The 22,287-nt window shown below is 38.0% G+C and overlaps 1 protein-coding gene across 5 annotated transcripts in view; it reads left to right on the top strand.

Moving 5' to 3' along the window:
- Gabra3 (gamma-aminobutyric acid (GABA) A receptor, alpha 3) overlaps nucleotides 1-22,287 on the top strand; it is a 231,802-nt gene that overhangs the window by 110,579 nt on the left and 98,936 nt on the right. The window lies entirely within an intron of this gene.

Here is a 22,287-nt window from a genome sequence, read left to right as displayed (position 1 = left end):
TTTGATGTTCAGTTGATCCACTCTAAACTACTATTTTAAACTGATAATTAAAAAGTAATTGTTGGAGAGATGCTTTGAGACTGTTCTGTTCCTCTTCCAACTTGTACTCAATACTTCCAGCAACTGTTGGTTGTTCTGACATGAATAATAATAATTACAGCTACAAAATGGGTGATTTTCTATTATTCCTCTACATTTATTAGATGGCATTCTCTTGTGAGCAATGATCATTCTTTCTGTGTAATTAATTAACCAATTGTCAGTATGAATGCACTCCAATTTTATTCAATGGCTTATAAAACATTAATATCATTATTCACTTTCCTTAAAAGTTTTGCTCATATTTTCCCATATTTGCCCAGTAGGAGCTTATTCAGTTTGGCTTCTGATTCCTTTTGATATGTTTGCCTCATTTTTTGAGCACACTTTTAATAAATGTCACAACAGTACACTCTAGATTTATTTTATATTTTTCCTGCTTCAGCCTTGAAATCAGCCAGTTTTCCCAAGAAATGAAATCTTTTTTTAGGAGACTATGTCTGCAGTAGAACTTCTGAGTTTTAGGTGTTGTCAGTGCCTAAGGTTATTTTGTTCCTATGACTTCTTAGTGGATGGAACTTGGAAAATAGCAAACACAAACATATATACACATGCATATATATCTTATTTACACACACCCATACATATTCATTTATATGTATATGCATGCATATGTATATGTGTAATAAGTTTGAATTGATACTACCAATTCCAGCCCAACACAGTACTTTTCATTGACATATTTAGTCAGTCCTACATTATATTGACAATCGTTTTGGAATTCTTTCACCCATATCATTGCAAGAAATATACTAAATAAAATAAAAGTTACATTTTAAGTTTTGTTGTTTGTTTTTGGGTAAAGGCTATATGATGGTTGCTTTGATATAAATAATGGATTAGAGCAGTGAAGTATTGGAGGAAGTGATCCATCACAGATTAATTACAATCTTCCAGGATGAAGATGGTGACTTTGGGAAGGAAAGCATTCAGTGATTAATTAGATTTTGAGTTTAGGAAGGAGGAGGAGAAAAGGATAACTTCTAGTTACTGGCTTGTGTGGTTGAATGATAAGATTTGCTTTCTTCAGCTTTTAGTAGTACATGCTTGTATTACATAATGATTACATTCCTTATATGGAGTTGGTACATGTTTGTAACTCATCTCAATTCTTTTGTAATCCCTTTTCCATCCCCTCCTTGTTCTCTCCCTCCATCTCTTGATCACCTTCCCATTTGAAAAAGATTGATCTCCCTAATTCCTATTATCTATTTTATTTTGCTCTTTGTTTATATTTTTTGGGATTCACATACAAGAGAAACCAAGCAATATTTAATCTGGTGTATCTGACTTCTTTCACTTAACATTATGGTCTCAATGCCGGCACTATTTTCGAAAATAGGGAAACACTAGAGCAGATATAGTACTGTGTTGTTTTGTTACTTTTGGAGTTGGGTTTGGAACAGTGAAGGAAGAAACAGCATGTGGAAATCAATACAGTTGTAGGTACGTAGAGCTTGGATGCCTACGAAAAATATGAGCAGATATTTTCGTTTCTGGCTAACAGGAAGTACCAAGGATGAGATTTATTTTCTGATAATAAAGAAAAAAACACGAAATAAGCAAATATTCTCTACTGTTTTTCCAAACTGAACAAAGACAGCGCAAGTTAAAGACTTAAAAGAAAGGAAACTATGTGAGTTAGAATTGCAGATGCTTACTCTCTGGAGAGAATTTTCAGGCTGCATTGCAGGACGAGGGAAGCCAAATGGCACCTGGTGGACTTCTCCAATTAAATTGATGAGGAAGAGTTGAAAGAATTCAGAAACTGGAGAGGTCAGGATGGCTAAACTTTTGGAACAGAGGAGAAGATAGGCCTTTGTAAAAGAGAGAGAGGGAGAGAGAGAGAGAGAGAGAAAGGAAGAAGAAGAAGGAGGAGGAATATGATGAGGAAGAGGAGGAAGGGTAGAAGAGAGGAAGGGGGAGGGTGAAAGGTAAAGAGGTCCAAAAATCAATGCAGGGTTCTCCTCAAGTTTACAGGTAAGAATTTCCCACATCACGCATACAGGGAAATAATCCAAGACTGAGAAAGAGAGACTACAGGGAGAACTGGGGGGAACAGTAGGGCTTTAAAACAATTTGTATTTCTGCTGACCAGAGAGAAAACCTTTGTAACGCATGGGGCATGAGTTAGGGCTCTTAGAAGGCCAGGGCCTCAGGGGTGTGGCAAAATCACTGTTCTGATTCTATATCCCAAAGTTCACAATTAAACTCGAAAAGAATCAAAGTGTTTCCAAGTAAGTGAACATGATACCAGAATAAGTATCAAGAATATTTACATCCACGCAAAAATACCTGATACCCAGCAGAGTGAAATTTACAATGGCAACTGTTCAGTCAAAAATTACAAAGCTTGCAAAGCAAGAAAATACAACTCCAGAAGGACAGCAAAAGCGATCAGCAGGAGCAGATGTATAAATGACATAGATGAAATAATTGCCACATGAATACATTAAGGGCAAGAGTTCTTATATTTACATTGCAAATGTTCATATGGTAGGGAACTGCGTAGGTATGTTGAATATAGAATAAGCATGTAAACTGAAAAGACAAAGAAATCTTGCCATAGAAATACAATATATGAGATGAAGGATACATTAACAGAAGATTAAACATGAAAAACAATAAGATAATGATGTTGAAGACAGTAATTGTAGCTAGCAAAAATGAACCATAGAGGTTAAAAGTCTGCAAAAACAAATAGAGCAGACCATTGGTGCATTGTTGGATGGTTTCAAGTAGACTGATAAAAGATTAGTTGGATTATCTGAAGAGGACCATACAATGTTTTTGAAAAAAAACTGGTCAAAAATATTCTGAACTTGATGAAAATTGTAATCTTCTCTAGACAGGAAGCTGAACAAACTCTAAGGCCAATAAACAAGAAAAAATTTCACCAAGGGAAATGAACTAATTGCTTAGAACCAGTGAGAAACAGAAAACGTTAAATAGAAATCGAGTAAAATACATATTATACATAAAGGAAAATCTTCAAAAGAATAGCAGACTTCTTTTCAAAAGGTAAAGGAGCCACAGTTTGTATGACTTAAACGGAAAAAAGCCAACATAGAATTCTGTAATTAGTTAAAATATACTTAAACAAAACGGCAAGAAGAACACTTTTTCAAACACATACATCCTGAAAAACTTTTTACCAGAATATCTGCACTGAAAAAATGTTAATGGAAATGTGTCAAGTATAAGAAAATAATTCCAGATAGAAATCTTGATCTATTGAAAGGGAGAAAGAACAACAGAAATGGAAAATATGTGGGTAAATACAAATTAATTTCTTATTCTCTAAATATCTCTCATTGATAAATGACTACTTACTGCAAAAAGTAATAACAAGGTATTATATGGCTTGTAACAGTTGTATAAAGAAAATTTATGTCAGTGAATAGTACAAAGAAGATGAAGTGGAAATATATCATTAGAAACTACACATGAGTGATATAATATTACTTGTAGGTAGACTTTAGAAGGCTGCATACTATAGAATTTAAAGTAAAATGTTTTTAATAAAGTGAGAAAGGGTATAAATTTGATTACTGCAAATATTCAGTCCAAAGGAAGGCAGAAAAATGAATGAAAAGGTAACAAAATATAGTTGAATCAAAATAAATAGCAAGGTTGTACATTTAAACTTAACTATTGCGAACATCACATTAAATATAAATGATTTTAAGATAGTTGGAATCTGAAATGCCCCCCAAATGCTCGTGCGTTGAAGGCGTGGTCTCCAACTTGTGGCACTTTTGGGAGGTAAGAAGTCCTTTAGTGGGTCAGACCTAGGGTTGGAAGTTGGGTCATTGGGGTGTGGCCTCAAAGAGGAAGGGGGACTTAGCCATTCTTCTCTCTTCTGCTTCTTGGCCTACCATAAAATGAGTGCTTGGCTCCACACCGTGTCCCGCTGTGATGATTTTGTCACACCAGAGGCCTAAAAGCAACTGGGCCAACTGACCAGAGGCTGAAACCTCTAAGTCTATGAGTCCAAATAAATCTTTCCTCCTTTGAAGTTGCTTTATCTCAAGTATCAGAAAGTTGACACACATCTAAGCATCCATATTAAAAGACAGATGTAACCAAATTGGATCACAGAAAAAAAATAGAACCTAAAATTGCTCCCTGAGAGAAATGTACTTTGAAGATAAAACCATAAGTAGGTTAAAAGTAAAATGATGGAAAAAGATGCACTATGCCATGCAACACTAATCAAAAGAAAGTTGAAGCAGCTATTTTTTTGGCACCAAATGTAGATAGAAATGTATTACTGGGAGTTAAGAAGTTCATTTCATTATAATTAGATAAAATATACTTAATATACTTAAAGGGGTCACTTCATCAATGAGAATATAGCAATCTGAAGTATGTGTGTATCTAATATCACAGCTTGTAAACAAATATAACGAGACTAATAACTGAAAGGAAAAAGAAGATGTAACTATGGTCACAGATCTTGATATTGCCTTCTCAAGAAATAATACAACAAGTAGACAGAAATAAGTAATGGCAGCAGAAAATTGAGTTACATTACCAATCAACTTCATCTAATTGAGATTTATAGAACATAGAAGAATACACATTCTTTTTAAGTGTACCTGGAACATTTGCCAAAATAGACTTATTTCTGGCTCATAAAAACTGAGAAGAATTCACATTGTACAAAGTATGCTTTCAGGCTGAAATGTAACTTAGAAATAAAAAATAGAAATACATCTGGATAATATCTAAGTACATGGGAGTTAAATAATACACTTCTAAATAACCCATGAATGAAAGAAGAAACGAAGAGACTATTTAAAGCATTTTCCACTGAATGAAATTTTTAAAAAACATGTTATAAAGCACTCCCAAGAGGAATCTCCTAACACTAATGACAGTATTAGAAAAGGTGAACCTGAAATCAGTGCCCCAAGCCTGTACCTTTAAAAGACCAAATAATAATGAGTACTCTGAAAAAGCTTATCAAAAAATGGAAAGATATCCCTTGCTCATCAGTAGGAAGAACCTATATAGTTAAAATGGTCATACTCCCAAAATTGTTATACACATTTAGTGCAATCCCAATCAAAAATACTATTAGCATACCTCACAGGACTAGAGAAAATATTCCTAAAATTCATTTGAAACCAGGAGGGACATAGAATACCAAAAACAATCCTAGACAGAAAAAGCAAGGCAGTGGGCTTTGGAATTCCTGACTTGAAGTTATACTGCAAAGCTACTCTGATAAAAACAGCATGGTACTAGAAACAACAACAACAACAAACCAAAAAACAGACCTGAAGATCAATGAAACAGATTAGAAGATCCATAAGCAACTCCAAACACACTCAGACTCCTTATCTTTCACAAAGGGGCCAAACACATTCACTGGAAGAAAGATAGCATTTTTTTTTTTTTTGCCTTTTTGAGACAGGGTTTCACTATGCAGTTCAGGCTGGCCTTGAACTCACTTTGTAGCCCAGGTGGACCTCAAACTCACAGTGATCCTCCTGCCTCAGCCTCTTGAGTTCCAGGATTACAGGCATGTGCTACCACGCCCAGCCTGATAGCCTCTTTAATAAATGCTGCTAGGAAAAACTGGCTTTCCACATGCCAAAGGCTAAAACTAGACCCATGTCTATCACCATGCACTAAATTGAAAATGGATCAAAGTTTTGCATATTTAAAAGGAAACATTAAATCTACTGCAAGACAGAATAGGTAGAACTCTTAAAGACATAGGTGTAGGCAAGTATTTCATGAACAAAACCCCGATCGATACTACAAGGAACCAACAACTGGGATCTCATCTTACTAAAAAGCTTTTGTGCAGCAAAAGTATCACCAACAAAATGAAAAGACAACCCACAGAGTGGGAAAAAGTTTTACTCAGTTGTCCTTCAGAGAAAGGACTAATATCTAGAATATGTGAAGAATTGAAAAAAATCAGGGCTCTCAAATTTAAAGACCCAATCAAAAAATGGATATCTGAGATGAATATACACTTCTCAGAGGAAGAAATACAGACAGCAAATAAATATATTAAAAAATGGTCAACATTACTGCTCATTAAAGAGATGTAAATTAAAACACCGCTGAGATTCCATCTCACTCCAGAAAGAATGGCTATCATCAAATCAACTAATAACAAATGCTGGAGGGGTTGTGGGGGAAAAAGGAACACTTCTCCACTGTTGATGGTAGTTTACATTGGTACAACCACTGTGGAAATCAGTGTGGAGATTCCTCAAAAACCTAGGAGTAGAGGTCCCATGTGACTGAGGTATTCCCCTTCTGGGTATCTTCCTGGAAGAATTAAAATCATCATGCCACAGTGACTTATGCACACCCATCTTTATAGAAGCACAATTTGTAATAGCTTAATCTTGGAGAAAACCCAAATGCCTGTTACCTGAAGAATGAATAAAAAAGATGAGTTTTTTTTTTAATACAATGGAGTACTACTGAGTCATAAAGAAAGATAAATTTGAGACATTTCTAGGTAGACAGGTGCGCCTTGAGCGCGTACTCTTAAGTGAAATAAATCATACATACGTGCATAAACATTGTATTGTCTCCCTGGTGTGCAAATCTGAAAGTGTAAATAAGGACCAAAATGTAAAATAGATATTGTGAAATGTGAAGAATTTGTTCAAAAGGAAAGAGGAACTGGGGAGGGGAAAGGAAGGAACAGAAAAGATAAAAACAGGGCTGGGGATTTAGCTCAGAGGCACACTGCCTGCCTGGCAAGTGCAAGGTTGTGAGTTTGATTCCTGGTACCAGAGAAAAACCAAAAAAAACCAAAAACAATCAAACAAAAAGAAAAGATAAAAAGATAAAATAAGGATCAAATGGAAACAAACGTTTGTAAATATGGAAGGGAAGGGGGTCTGAAGGGAGGGGATGGGATTAAAAAATTGAAAATACTATATCATAGTATATTTTTATAATTGACATGTAATACGTAATATTGCATTACATGATATGTAAATGAATACATTTTATATGATCATTATATATTTGTGCTTTAATAGGGGTCACAGTGAATCTGTAGATTACTTTTAGAGTACAGACACTTTAACAGTATTGATTTTTCCAACCCATAAAACCAAGATATTCCCATTTTTAAAAAATCACTTATTTTTAAGGTTTTAAGATTGTTTTATCTGGTACATAAAAAATAAAAATTGCACACATTAATGGGTTACCATGCATTACGTAATATTTAAAATATATTTACAAACACATCATTTTTTTGTGATGAAAGCTTTCAAAATCCTTTTTTTCTAGCTTTTTGAAATGTACAGCAAGTTGTTGGTACTTACGGTCACTATAGTGTGCGCAGTAAACCAGAGCTTCTTGCTCCCATTTTTCCTGTCCTGTTCAATTCCTTTTATTAGTGTTCCATTGTGGTGATATTTCACTTCTTTGCTTAAATTTATTCCTAGGTATTTTACCTTTGTGTAGCTATTGTAAATGAGATTGATTTATTGGTTTTTTTTCTCAGATAAATTGCTATTGGCATATAGCAACACAACAGATTTTATAAATGTTGATTTTGTCTCCTGAGATTTTATTGGATTTGTTTATTAGTTCTAATGGTTTATTGGTGACATTTTTGAACTCTTCTGTGTATAAGATCATGTCTTCTACAAATAGTGACCGTTTTACTTCCTCCTTTCCAATTTGGATGCCCTTTCTTTCTTTCTTTCTTTCTTTCTTTCTTTCTTTCTTTCTTTCTTTCTTTCTTTCTTTCTTTCTTCCTTCCTTCCTTCCTTCCTTCCTTTCTTCCTTTTTTCCTTGCTTTCCTTTCTTCCCTTTCTTCCTTTCTTCCTTTCTTCCTTTTTTACTTCTTCCTGATTCCTCTGGCTAGGAGTTCTAGTACAATGTTGAATAAAGAGGGTGAAATTGGGCATTCCCGACTCATTCCATATTTATTTTTATTTTTTTATTTTTTGGGGTTTTGTTTTGAAACATGGTCTCTGTAATGTAGCCCAGGCTGGCCTCTAACTCATGGTTATCCTCCTGCCTCAGCCTCCTGAGTGCTGGGATTATAGGCATGCACCACCACACCTGACTTATTCCAGATTTAGAGAGAAAGTTTTCAGTATTTCCCTGCTTAATAAGATGATAGCTGTTGGTTTATAATAAAGGGTTTTTATTATGTTGTGGCACATACATTCCTTTTATATCTAATTTGTTCAATAGCTTTTGTGCATCTATTGAGATGGTCAGTTGGTTTTAAAATATATTTTGTCTGGATTCTGTGAGTGTTAAATTTGGGAAAATTACATGATCCCACACTTTGCCACTATAATCTGAATTATCTTTTTAATGAGCAGATTTTTCAAATTTTAATCCATCTGTAACTCTGAATTTTCTCAGTAACAAATGGATCTCATATTGAAGGTTCTTTGCCTTATACTGGGGATTGAAGCTCCTGCCTTTTACACTGAGCTACATCCCCAGCCTTTCTTAATTTTTTTAAAATTTTGAGCTCGCTAAATTTCCCAGGCTTAGCTTAAATGTGTATTCTTCCTGCCTCAGCCTCCTAGAGTGCACCACCATGTCCAATTTATTGAAAGTTTTTATTAGACGATTAGGGAGCCACTTGAGATCCCTTTGAGACAGATTATTCTCTGACTTCCAGCATTCATTTTCTTTACAACATTTAAAGTATTCCTGAAACTAGCTTCTGGAAATGGTAGCGCACGGTCTTCTGGAGAGGCTGAATTGCAAACATGTGGTCTTTTTAGGACTTCAGCTCCTCTTTTCTTTATTAATTAGTTACTCCTGATAAATTCAGGTCTTGCGTCTTACTGAATTTGATATGAACTGAGAAACATCACACAGTGTGTCTGAAGGGACCAGACATGTGTGATAAGGAAAACATTGCTCATTCACATCTTGTACTTTCCAACTGCTGGGATGGGTGGGATGGTTTTCAAACAAAGGGTAGAAATGAATGATTGGTAGGGAAGATGTCTGCCTAGTTGCTAAAAGGAATGCTCTTGACTGTATTACAACAAGGGTTAGATTTAATTTACACACTGTCTAACCGAGGCACTCCTTTCTCCTGATCTCAGTGCTGAACTAAGAAAATATGCTCCAAAAAACTTTTGTGGGTTTCAACAGTCCCAGAGATTATGGTGAGTTTAAGATTTATTCCTGACTACAGCAGCACCCCTGCTCACTGTCCTTTTCCTGGTTTCTTGTCAGTGATCTAGCTGGTCTGCAGTCTAGCCTACATTTCCAATCACCTTTGGATATCCAAAAAATGTCTTTCGTAACAATGTCCATGGTTTGTGAGAGCACCCTTAGGCTTGAATTTTTCCATGATTGTTGCAAATGAAGTCAATTCTTTAGGGGAGAGTTTTCCTCCTTTCTGTGCTATGGCCCTTGGACAAATTCTCTAAGTTATGGCTCTGGTTCTGGGAGTGGTGCACTTTTCTCTGAGGACAGCCTCCTGGTACCCTAGTTGAGTCCTTGCTGGAGGGGGCGTTGGAAGTGCCTCAGCTCTTGAAAGAGTTTCCACTTTCCAGCATGGACCATCACCCCATGAGCTAAATCAAAGGCACTCGGACAGATACAAGACTCTCAGCACTGCCAGATCCAAATTAGATGCACTACTCAATGAATAGGGGCTGGAAGGAGGAAGGAAACTCCCACCTGTCAGCCATCATTGCTCAGAATTTAGCCTTAGCAGTAAGTAGCATATTTCAAGGTGAAAAATGCTCACATCTTGTCCCTCCCAGGAAGGCAGTCCTTCAACTGGGAACTGCGGAAAGAGGAAGCCCTGTGTTTAGGGCTGCACCCAATCTGGTATAGAGATTTTGCATCACTGAGCTAGCCAGGGGCAAGTCTTGAAAGGTTCTTGGTTTAAATATTTTCAACCTTTGTTTTCCTTACTGAGTTTCAGTTTCACTGAGAGGCAGATATGCAGAGGCCCTCATGCTTGCATACCAGACGTGGAACTTGGAGCTTTTTTCCTAGATTTCATCAGATTGTATACACAGATGATTATATCATATGAGAAGGACGGTTTTAATTCAGTATTAAAACCGTGCAATATTGATGTGCTTTCTTGCTTTATTGTGCTGATGCGACTTCACACATAATGCTGAATAGGAATGATCAAAACAGACACCATTGTTTTGTTCCTGATCTCAGGGAGAAAGCTTTCTGTTTTTCACCATTAATATGAAGTTTGGTATACATGTTTTCTAGGTGCAATTTTTCAGTTTCACAATGTTCTCTTCTATTGCTTGTTTTCTGAAAATTTTTGATGTGAAGGTTGGATTGTTTTCAAATGTCTTTTTTTGTGTCTATCGTGTTTTCGTACTATTTTTCTTTATTAGTGTTCTGATGTGGTGAAATACATTGATTTGTTTTCAAATGTTTAAATCAACCTTTGTTATCATGATGAATGTCTCTTTAGCTTAATTACTACACAGTATAATTATGGTAGATGTTGTAAGTGGTCATATAAGTTCTCCAACTTTGTTCTTCAGGAGTATTTTAGCTATTCATGCCTCATGGTATTTCTAGATAAGTTTTAGGATCAGTTTATCATTTTCTGAAAAAACATTTCAAGGGATGGGCGTTACACTGAATATACAGGTTAGCTTTGGGAAGATTTTTTAATTTTACTAATTCATGTGCATGATATGTTCATACATTTATTTTAATTTCTTTAATACTACTTTGGCAAATTCACATTATACATCTTGCATATTTTTCTTTCATCTATGTCTTGAGATTCAGTATTTTCCTGCAAGCTTTTACATTTGTTATATTTGATTAGAAATACAATTGGCTTCATATATTTTTCCTGTATCCAAAGGACTTGTTGTATTGTCTTCTTAATTCTAATATTGTCTAACATTTCCTTTACAGACAGATTCCTACCATTTTAGAATAGAACGGAAGAGGCATGCTTGTTTTCTTCCTAATTTCAACAAAAAGCCTTTGATACTTTCTTGTCTGCTTCAGTCCAATCTTTTTGTTCCCTTACTTGATGATCTATAAATGAATCTGGACTTCAGCTCTTTCATTCTTCAGTTTAATAGTTGAAGCTTCGTATTGCTCTGTGCGGTCTCTTACCGTACAATGGCTGGCTGATGGGGATTAAGTGTGGCACTTGATATTTACTTTACCTAAAAGTGCACTCTGTATCTTGGGAAAAACACCATCATCTCATTACTGCATCGCTCCGTGTATTACAGGCCATTCCAGCTGAAGTGCCTGTTAAGTCATGAGAGATCTATGAACTGATTATGAGGCCCAGAATGTTAACTTTTGAAAGAACTTCTAACTTTTTCTGGACTAACGTCTCCAGTACAGTAATCTGCCATTGGTCATCTCTGATATTTAGCTATCTGGCTTCTGCTTATATGACTCTAGTAAGTGGGGTAGTGTTCCCCCTATAAACGTTCTTAAGAAGTTCTGCCTAAGGTTGGTCAGATTGATTTACGAGGAAGTTGACTCCCTTTCTTGCCCTAGAAAGGCACTCCCTTTTTCACATAATAAGCCTCTGGAAAATTCTATCTCCATTGTCTTCGAGGGTTTTGTTGGTGTTCTGTGATTTCAGAGAGTTTCCCAGTCTCAATCACTAGCCTCTCAACCAACGTTTCTCATACTGTATGCTAATGAATGTTAATATCCTGGGAAAAGTCCGTGTGACCCAGTTTTTCAGTTTTTTATTTTGTCAGATATTTGGGTAGTTTACAATCAAGTTAGATTTTAATGTAGAACTATGAAGATTTCTTTATATACTAATATTTACAAAGATATAGAAAGCAGTTTTAATATGTACACTTTTGTGACCATGGGTATTTTCCCCCTTGGAGCCCTTGCTAGTTAGTATTTCACTTGTTAGACTTGAGATAGCTGGAAAACATCTATGAATCAGTTGGGGGAATGCTTTTGATGGAGACTATTTGGTTTGTTAATATCCAGGCTCAAGTGTGTCTTCTGCTATGAGCATAATGAATACTCTCGATATTTTCCAGCTATCTACAGTCTAACAAGTTCTCTCACCTCTCCCACTTTATGTATAATAGTTTTACTGATCTACTCTAAAGTAGGACTAGCCTATTTGGCAATGGCCTTATCTTCTTGGCTTGTTCTGTGCCTTTTTGATCACCTAAAATCTACTAGATCCTTTTCTCATGACTCTTCGCCAGCCAGTCTCTTTAATCCTGCGCATTACCTCATTTATTTCTGAACACAAATGCAGGAGTTTTTATTTATTCTTATTAAGTTTCATGTCATATGTTTCACTCTAATAATTTCAATCAATAAAAATCTTTCTAGTTCTCCTTAATATCACACTAAGTGAAAGGCGGCAGGAACAAAGGGCCACATACTGCATGATTCCATCTATATAAAATATCTGGAATAAGTAAATCCTTAGCGATAAAATGCAGATGGTTGGCTCCCAGGAATGAGTGGAAGAGGCGTAGAAAGAAAATGTTTAATGCCATTGATCTGTTTATTTTAAATTGCTTTATTTTATAATATGTAGATTTTGCCATGCTAAATTCTTTGGAAATAAAAAGCCACCTCTTTAGTCATTCCAAAGGCTTTCTGTCTGTCGATCAGTACCAAATGGTTTAGAGTGGATGATGACTCAGTATGACTCTCCTACTCAACCTCAGCGTGGCGTGTTGGCTGCCTATCCTATTTTACTTTTACTTTTGCTTTATTTTTAGTCCCACCTCTAGTATAGCCAACAGTGGGAGAGCAGGGAGCACCCTGGAGTGCAGTTGAAGACGTCAGTGTTTGGGATCTGGATCAACTTGGGAAGATTCCCACCTGGTGTGAGGGAGACAATTCTGGGGTGATAACGGCCGTGACACATTTCACAGACTAAGAAAAAGAAACAGTCAGCTTGTGGAGACGGAGTGTAGTGCAGCCGGGTGGAGAGCATGGAATCACGCAGGTGGGCAGCACCTGGGTCATGTTGGATGCAAGTCATGGCAAAGACGTGCAATTATTCCAAGTATGTGATAAAGCTCTCAGGAGATTTTAAGACAGAGAAATGATAAGATCTTGCTTATTAATTAGAACATTGTTCTGAAGAATAGGCAGCTGGAGAGTTTTGTTTATTTAATGAATGCAATAATTATTTATTGATCCACTTTTCTGCTTTCTGGGTAGGCACAAGTGTGTCAAATGTGATCCTGCCCTGAAGAAGCTAAATGTAGTGGGCAAAGCAGAAACTTTCAGCATAAAATTATGATAAGGTTTGATGAAGGCAGAAAGAGAGGTATGTACTTAGTGTGGAGTGCAAGTACAAGAGCAGTATGTAGTGTACCGGAGAACTGGGGAAGACTTATTCAGAGGAAAGGTAATTGAAATACAGAAAGGACGACAAAGGGCACCACAGGTTGAGGAAAGTTACAAAAGCCAGGATATATGAAATACTGCATGTGCATGTGGTCAGAGTAAGGCTAGCTATAGTGAACCTTTCTCATGAACGAATAATGCTGACAATTTTCCTGCCAGGGAGCTACCTGGCAGGAAATTCATTGAGCTAATTCATCTTTTGGGAAGATTACATATTACATTCAATCATGTATACTGTCACACATTCATAGACCCTTACTTTCACCCATCACCAACATTTATATATTTTAGTCTCTTTCTTGATTTGATACATGAACAGAAAAGCCATGTTAATGCACTCTTAGAATAATTGGTCTTTCAGTTGCTTGCCATTTCTATAAATAAGTTATCTGCAATTCTCCTTTATAGTCTTCCTTTTAATAAATCAGAGACCTACCTATTACCACAAAATTGTTCCTAATGCAGTGTCTTCCCGCCATAACTCTGCTCCAGACCATTTGTTTCCTCAGATCTAATTAGTGAGGTGAAGCAGAGAGATACCGAACGTTGCTAAGGAAGGCATGGTTCCAGATAGTTGGAACACATTCAGGGTCAGAAGAGACTGAAGAGACTGAATTGCATCTCCAACTGTAACCTCACTATCTGATATAGCTTCAAATAAATATCTTGTTTTATAACACACCAATTTTCACTTATCACACGAGAAAAAATCTTGGTATCAATCATTCATAAGTAATGTAAAATTCATTTTCACATACACCGAACAGTGCTCTCATGTCATGGTGTTCGTTTAGGACCCCCAGATGGGAAGCAGTGTTTCTGCAAATGTGAGAGGAGGAAATGACAGAAATTATTTAGGAGAGGTACTAGGATGAACTTCTTGAGTGTCAGAACACAACCTTATACTCCCACTAATGGGAGTATATGGACATGGGTAAATTGTCATGGGATTTACATCTTGGATTTTTGTCAGATCCAACTGCCTTGCTTTCTCCCACTAGACTCCCTTGGTTTTAGGTACTGGTAACTAACAATCCAGAAGCCGTTGCAGTGGAAAGGAAGGGAAGAGTCAAGACAATGAATGAAAGGCTGTCTTTATCATCCTACCACCCCCACAGTGCAGAGTAACATATTTTGGAAATACATTCTAAGAAAAGTAGCTTCAGGACCCGGGATTTAGCTCAGTGGCCTAAGCGCCTGCCTGGCGAGCACAAGATCCTGAGTTCAATTCCCGCTACCAAAAAAAGAAAAAGAAAAGTAGCTTCAGAGTGGGCAACAAACATGGTTCTGTGCGCTATGTCCTTTGTTCCGGCATGGAGTAGAAGACCTTACTTCACAAGTTCATTTCAGCCCACTCTTGCTGAGTGACCTTCAGAAAGAACCTGACCTCTGTGAGCCTTCATTCTTTTATTTGGCTACAAAATGGGGGTAGCCAACATGCCATTTGGCTTCTCAAGAAACTTGATTCCTCTTTTCAAGACGAACCCACTAAAAATTCTATTACCACCACCATCACAAGGTCACCAGATCTCACCAACTTAGTCTGAGCCACCATAGTCCATCGTCTGTCACCTGAATTGTTAAATAAACTTCTCAGTCGTGTCGTCTTCTCAGTGAGGCCTTTCCCGTGGGTGATCTGTTTAAAAATTTGTATCCATTTCGCAGCTTCATTCTTCTCTATTGCATCATTTTGTTACAATAATTTATTTATATTTGGTCTAATTTCCCTCCACTTAAATGTAGGAAGAGGGTGGGGATTTTTGACTATTTTGTTCACTGTTAACTCATCAAATACTGCCTAGTCTGTAGTAAATTCCCAGTATTTGTTAAATGAATGAGTACATACTTTCCAGAATTTTTGTGGCAATCAAATGAAATAATATAATTGAGAGTATTTAATAAGATTATGCATTATAAATGTGAATGGTAATTTCCCTCTGTGGAAGTGGACTATTTCCATCCAAATCTTACTTTCCTATTGGTGAGCTACCTATACCACCTATTTCTTTATTTTCTGGGAGGTTAGCTATTTAAGTGTCTCTATCATGATTTATCTCTCTCTAGACAAAGGGAGGTCTCAGGATCTCAAACTCAAGCTGAAATTCTTGGAGTCTGATCTGTTGTACAATGGCTTAATTTTAGGACTCGGAATGTAGAGACAGTAACAATCAGAAAGAATATACTCAGGAGTGGCATTGAGAATGTGACCCCGAGCAGACAGTTCAACTGATGCAGACAACAGAAAATCAGGAGTCAGTTACCAAGCAACCATTTCCGGAATGGGACCCCAGTAACACAGGAAATAATGTTAAGGATCAATAAATAGGACTACATCAAATTAAAATGCTTCTGTACACCAAGGGAAACCGCAGAGTGCAGAGATAGCCTACAGAATGGGAGAAAATCTTTGCTAGCTATTCTTTTCACAGAAGATCAATATCTAGAATATATATAAAATTCAAAAGTATTCAAAATTAAAACCAATAACCCAACCAGTAAACGGGCCAAAGAATTGAACAGAGTGTCTTCCAAAGAAGCAATGCAAATGCACAAGAAATACATGAGAACATTTCAATACCTTTAGCAATTTGGTAAATACAAATCAAAACTACCCTGAGATTCCATCTCACACAGTCATAATGGCTGTCAGGCACAGTACAAAAACGAATGAATGCTGGCAAGGATTCAGAGGCAAAAGGAATGCTTTTATACTTTTGATGGGACTGTAAAGTAATGCAACCACTGTGGAAATCAGGACAGAGATTCCTTTAAAGACTATAAATAGAACCACCGTACCACTCAGGTATACTACTTCTTGGTATTCCCCAAAGAATTAAATACAGCATACTATGGTGATACATGCATGCCCATGTAGCAAATTTCACAACAGCTAAGCTATGGAAGCAGTCTAGATGACCATCAAGGGAAGAATGGATAAAGAAAACATGGTTTATATACACAATGAAGTACTATTCAGCCATAAGAAAGAATGGAGTCATGTGGCTTGCAGGAAAATAGGTGGGACTGGAAATCGTAATATTAAGTGAAATTAGCTAATCTTAGAAAGTTCAGTATTACGCATTTTCTGTTATACAAACAAGTTCTCAATCATGACAAGAAAATAGCAATTAGACTTTGAGATGGAGAAGGAGGTCAGGGAGGGAGAGGAAATCTAAGGGGGATAAAAGGGATAAAATGATAAAAATTATGTTTTAGGTGTGTATAAATATACCAGAAGAAATCACATTTTATGTATTACTAATACTAAAAAGGTTGCCCACAATAAAACTAAGATGGAAACCACAGCAGCAGAGCAATAAAACTAAATTTGTTTAATTAGAAAAGAAGAAAGTATAGAGGTTGGAATCTAGATTTCCCTGAGGTATTGTCAGAAAGCCACACAAATACACTGTATCGCCTTTGAGTTCACCTGTGGGAATTAATGACAGCTCTGAGCCAGTTCAGAAACTGCTTCTCTGACACTCTTGTCATAGGTCGAATATGATTCTTTCTCCCCCCAGGGACATTAAACAGAATCTTTTGAATATTTAACAATCTTTGCAATATTCTTAATTTGGGAGAATTTCTTCCATGAGGTCATTCTGGAGCATGTTCCAAAATACCACAGCTGGCCAAGACATTGTATGTTCAACATCTTCCTTAAGATATATTCCATTTTATAGATTGTCCCTAGATAATCCCTGATGAAGGGATAGAACCTGGCAGAAAGCAGGGAAATAGGGAATACCTACGAGGCAGTGTGAGAGGTAGAAGGCAACTCAATTGACAACTGCTCTTATCTTGGAGGGCAGAGACAAGTTAACAGTCCTGAAGCTTTGGGCGTTGTGCTCACAGCTGTACACTGGGGAAAGAGCCAAGTGTCATCTTGTATTCTACAAGGTCCTGTGCTATCTCAAATTTTCATTGTCCCAAGTCTGGGCACCAAATGGCTGGTCCTTCTGGGCTTTGCTCAAGGAATGATTACCCACCATCAGACTCCATATCGTAGTCATTTTTAGGAAACTGTGCAGGCAGAAGTTGATATTTTTATGGAAGGAGGTCTTGTTTCTTGAGGAGTCAAGTGTTCTATGAGAATTATTCAGTGACAAGACAAAGGAATCACTGACAATATCAATGGGACCATAACAGTGTAAATGTCCTTCGAGGACTCCATTCTTATGTTCAAAACCCAGAGGATAGTGTAGACAGAAATGAGATTGTGTTCTTGTACAAGAAGGTAGGAGAGGTCTTTCAAAAGAAGCACTAGAATAAGTGTCATGAGTGGTATCCTACTTCCCATTGCAATAAGAAGACAGAGATTTAAATCCCATTAGGAAATGCTGCAATAAGCACATAGGTGTCACACATAATGATATGACGTAGGGTGACATTTTTGATTTGGGGTCAGCAAAAGTCCCTAATAGCCATACTCATTGTTGTACATGAGGTTAGCTGGTTCACTAGAGTGGTGCTGTGAAAAATCTAGACAAAGACTTTTTTCTCTAAACATACACAGTCTGTTTTCAACATTCTGTGCCTCTTGTAGAAACCTGAAAGTCTAGGTGATTTCTCTGTATATTAGTATGCCTACTATGCATGCCAGACTGCTTTAAGAAAACATGTAGGGTTACACAGCTATAAAATTCTCCTTGCCTAAGTCACATTTTTTTATTTTTTTCATTTTCAATCTTTTGGGAATAGACATTGGGCAGATGATCAGGGAAGAAAGTGGTACTTAAACCATCCATAATGAGTGCTGGTCAAACCCAAGCATTTCCGGCTGTATTTAACTGAATTGGAACGGAAATCTCTCATTTGGCAAGTGCTGACACCTTGGGCGATATCACACCGATGTTGTGCCATTTCAAATGTGGCTCAGAACTCTCATTTCAAAACCAATATCTATGTGTTTATTCCTGAGACCGACCCAAAGTAGTTGCTGGCAAGGGGTAAAACATAACCTGAATCAGATATTCAAGGGGTTTGGGGTTTGAAACAGCAAACACGAGTCTGCTCAAGTAGACGTTTGTATTATTCTTTAGGAGACATTTTAAAATATGGAGTTTAGGAAAGCTCAACTACAGCTGGAGTAGTACAAAGAATGTGGTAAGCATGCTTCTCTTGAGTGAGACCTATTTGAAAGACTCCCTTCCAAATTCACTTCTCCCATGTCTAAGACGGCAAATGCACAGGGGTCTAACTTGATCAAAAGCAGTGCACTATGGAGTTGCTCAGAGAGATGAGATCACAGAATTGCTAGCAGAAGCAGAGTTAACTGCACATTAAGCGTGAAGGTTCTCATGAAGAATGAGGAAGGATATTGATCCCTGGTGGGAGGATATTGAACCTGGGGTCAGAGGCAGAGATTAGATCATTTGAGAGGCCCTGGGCTTCAGAAATGCTGTCTGTCAGCTTAGCGGGAAGTTGAGCCTCAGACACCCGCATTACGGCTCAGTTCCATGCACGATAGGTGTGAGGAAGTGAGAGGTGCAGGAAGGCAGGATAGAGGTTTTCTGTTTCAAATATCCTGAGACCTCTCCTTTAGTGGTGCATAGATCTGGGCCTCTTTGCAGTGGTGTAATAGGCAGAGCCAGACTAGTATGGGAAGAAAAAATATGTGGCAGCAAAAGCCCAAAGTTAAGTAGAAATGAATACATCTCCCAGGACCGTGCCACAAAAGGCCGGGGCAGAGAAGAAATGTGGACATCAAACGACAGATAAAAGCTTCTTCCCAGCAATCATGTTGTTTCTTTAGCTGGCCCCTTATTTCCTAATGGGTACAGCTATTAGTGATGATTAGTAGGGAGGTAATCTTAGGTCCGGTGCAGAGCAGGTTTTGTCAACGAAGCCTCTTAAGAATCCTGAGACTGTCATTGATTTGACTGAGCAAAAACTCCATATTCAAGATTTTGTACTGTATGCACCATGAGCATGGAAAATCCGCTTTCAGCAGGCAGACTGGGTTATGCCTACAGCAAAAAACAGGTGTTGACCTAGTTAGAGGAGCAGTACTACCATGGACTTGTCTTTCAGGTAAAACCATCTTTACCTCAGTAGCCATAAGCACCTCTTGCTAGCACTTGATGAGTCTACTGTACGTCAGATGTTCTGGTGTCCTTGCCTGTGGCCAGTTCACTGAGCCAGTCTCAATGACTTTGACCTTGTATTTCTCTCTTTTCTGGGATTCATTCCAGCCTGGGCAAGAAGCTTGAGTCTGATGACCCTATATTCCTTGCTGGAATCTTAAGTAATATTAATGGCCATCTCGCTGGGTAAGATGGACAACCAGATTTAGTGTTTATTTAAAACCTGGGGATGGATGTCAGCTGACAAGTCCACCTATCCAGAAGAAAGGCACCTCTCTGCCTCCTTGGATACGAAGCACAAACACCATGAAATTCAGTTGCTCTGGACACAAATAGATCCGAAACAAAGAAAGATGTGGTCTTAATATCAGCATTTTTCACAGGAATTTTTAGTAGCAGTAATGCCAGTGAGAGATATTGGAGCCAAAAGATCCAGTTTCAGCACCAGCAAACACAACTGAGTTATTCCTAGCTGGAGCATTGGCAAGGCAAGGCTGAAAGTGGAAGTGCAGGCAATAACATCCCCTTAGGAAGCTGAAGGAATTTACAGCTGGCACCAGGATAAATGCAGTTGGCATGGAGCTGGCTGATAGTCTGTGGGCTGTGGGACAAGGGATTCCGGATCTGAGAGCCATGGAGACCTAAGTAAAGGGGCTGGGTCTAGAGGCAGAGACTATGTATAGATCAACAAAATTCAAATCAAGCTCATAGACAGAACTAATTGAGACAATTTTTGTGATACTGTGCCTAAGCTGTTACTTAGCCAAGTGTTACAGTCAGTGTTTGCAAGGGAAAAAAAATACAGGACACGTAATTAGTAGGATTACTTTATACTACTCACCCAGAGAGTCGTATATAGAAAGAGAGTGCAGGAAATCTGGCCACACACTAAAGACCAAAAGAATCCAGCTGAGGGCCTGGATCCCACACTAATGTCCTGCACAAGTCCAGCTGAAGACCTAGAGCTCATAACAGTGCCTCCCATGAGTCCAACTGGAGGCCTAGAGCCCAGGACAATATCTCACGCAGGACTGTTTTACAGATCTGTGCTGGGAAAACTCAAAGGTCAGTGGTGGAAACTAGAAAGTCTGTGCCAGTGGGATGAAGGATCTATGCTAACAGGCTGAGGGATCGTCGTTGGAGCCAGGAAGTAAAGCTCAAAGTAAGGACCAGAGCTCCCCCCAAAAGTACCACAGCCATCCTCAGCAACAATGAGGTCCTGAGCTCCTCTGGTGATGAGAACAGCTGAGTTCCCATCAGGAAAGCCAGCGTGACAAGCTTCTCTAGGAGACAGCAGAACACCATCTTCCCCTCCAGAGCCAGGAAGCGGTGCTCAAAGTGAGGACCAGAGCTCCCCAAAGCGAACCGCAGCTATTCTCAGTGCCGACAGGGTCCTGAGCTCCTCCAGTGAGAACAGCCAAGTTCACCAGGAAAGCTGGCATGACTAGGTCCTCCAGGAGAACCAATAGCTCCCTACAGCCTCCCTAAGAGCTGAGCTTCTTCCTCTCCAGTTCTCATTTTTATGTTGTTGGCAGCAGTCCTCAGGCGGGCCCCCACAGCCAGCTCCACACTGGTTCAGTTCAGCTGGGTGTTACAAGTTCACCACCAGTTATCAATCCACCACATCAAGTAATTCTTAAATGTTGCTAGTTACCAGAATCACTTAGAAGGTTTTCACAAGCCCGACTTTATCCAGATCACCAAATCATGATTTCTAGGAGTAGAACCCTCAATTCATGTTTTTTTAAAAAATAAAATAGATGCTCCTCCTCTGGAAATTCCAACCATCTGCCCCTCAAATGGCCACTGTTCCTAAGAGTTTTTAATGAATCTGATGAAGATGGATCATTTTTCCTGCCCCATATATTTTGAAAACTCTACAGAAGATATTACGACTGGTACAGGAAAGTTCTTTTTTTTTTTTTTTTTGGTTTTCTCTGGTACCGGGAACCGAACTCACGACCTTGTGCTTGCCAGGCAGGCGCTTTTGCCGCTGAGCTAAATCCCCAGCCCCGGTACAGGAAAGTTCTACCATGATGGGCAGGACAGTATTGGCAACAACTAGCCGGTGCATAGAGCTTTCCAATTTCAAAGTGCCTTTTCGTGTACAATACCTCTTACTCAATTCTCACAGTAGGTCTGCAAGGGCAAATATTAATATGCCCTTTTCACAGAGAGAGAAACTAAATCTCAAAGGAGTCCCAGTCTACTAGCAGCTCAATATCAAGGTTTGAGGAAGATGATACATTTTCTGACAGGCGTTCTAAAATGGGACAACAAGACATAGCTATTTCAAAGCTGAAAAGGCTAGTACAACCTGAGGCCTAACATTTTTTTTTTGCCCTCACATCTTTTTAAATAAAGAGGAATTGTCTTGGGCTATATGTGAAATAAAATATGTAACAGAGTTAGTATATAACCAAACTTCTGTTTCATAATATTTATTATCACATAAAAAAGAAGGCTAAAACAAGGAACTGGCAAGGTGGATATGATGGTTTCTTAGAAGAAAATTGAAAGAGCACGTATTGGGTAGTATTGATGTGAGAGAAAAAAATATATGAGTTTTCTGGTTTAACACTGAGGTTAAGGAAGGACAGCTTGGCAGACATTCTATTTGCAAGATGAAATTCTTCTGAGCAATGTCAAAGTAATAGCAAAACTGTAACAAAGACATAGGAGGGAAAACTACTTATTTGGAGTTGAAAAGTGGATATGTCTAATTCTAGGCAAAAAGCCTAGTTTCTGCTCAGTTCAGCCAAGT

This window comes from Chinchilla lanigera, unplaced genomic scaffold (genome assembly GCF_000276665.1).
Source record: "Chinchilla lanigera isolate Chin_1 unplaced genomic scaffold, ChiLan1.0 scaffold00097, whole genome shotgun sequence".
NCBI lineage: Eukaryota > Metazoa > Chordata > Mammalia > Rodentia > Chinchillidae > Chinchilla > Chinchilla lanigera.
This window is presented reverse-complemented; position numbering and strand designations above follow the sequence as displayed.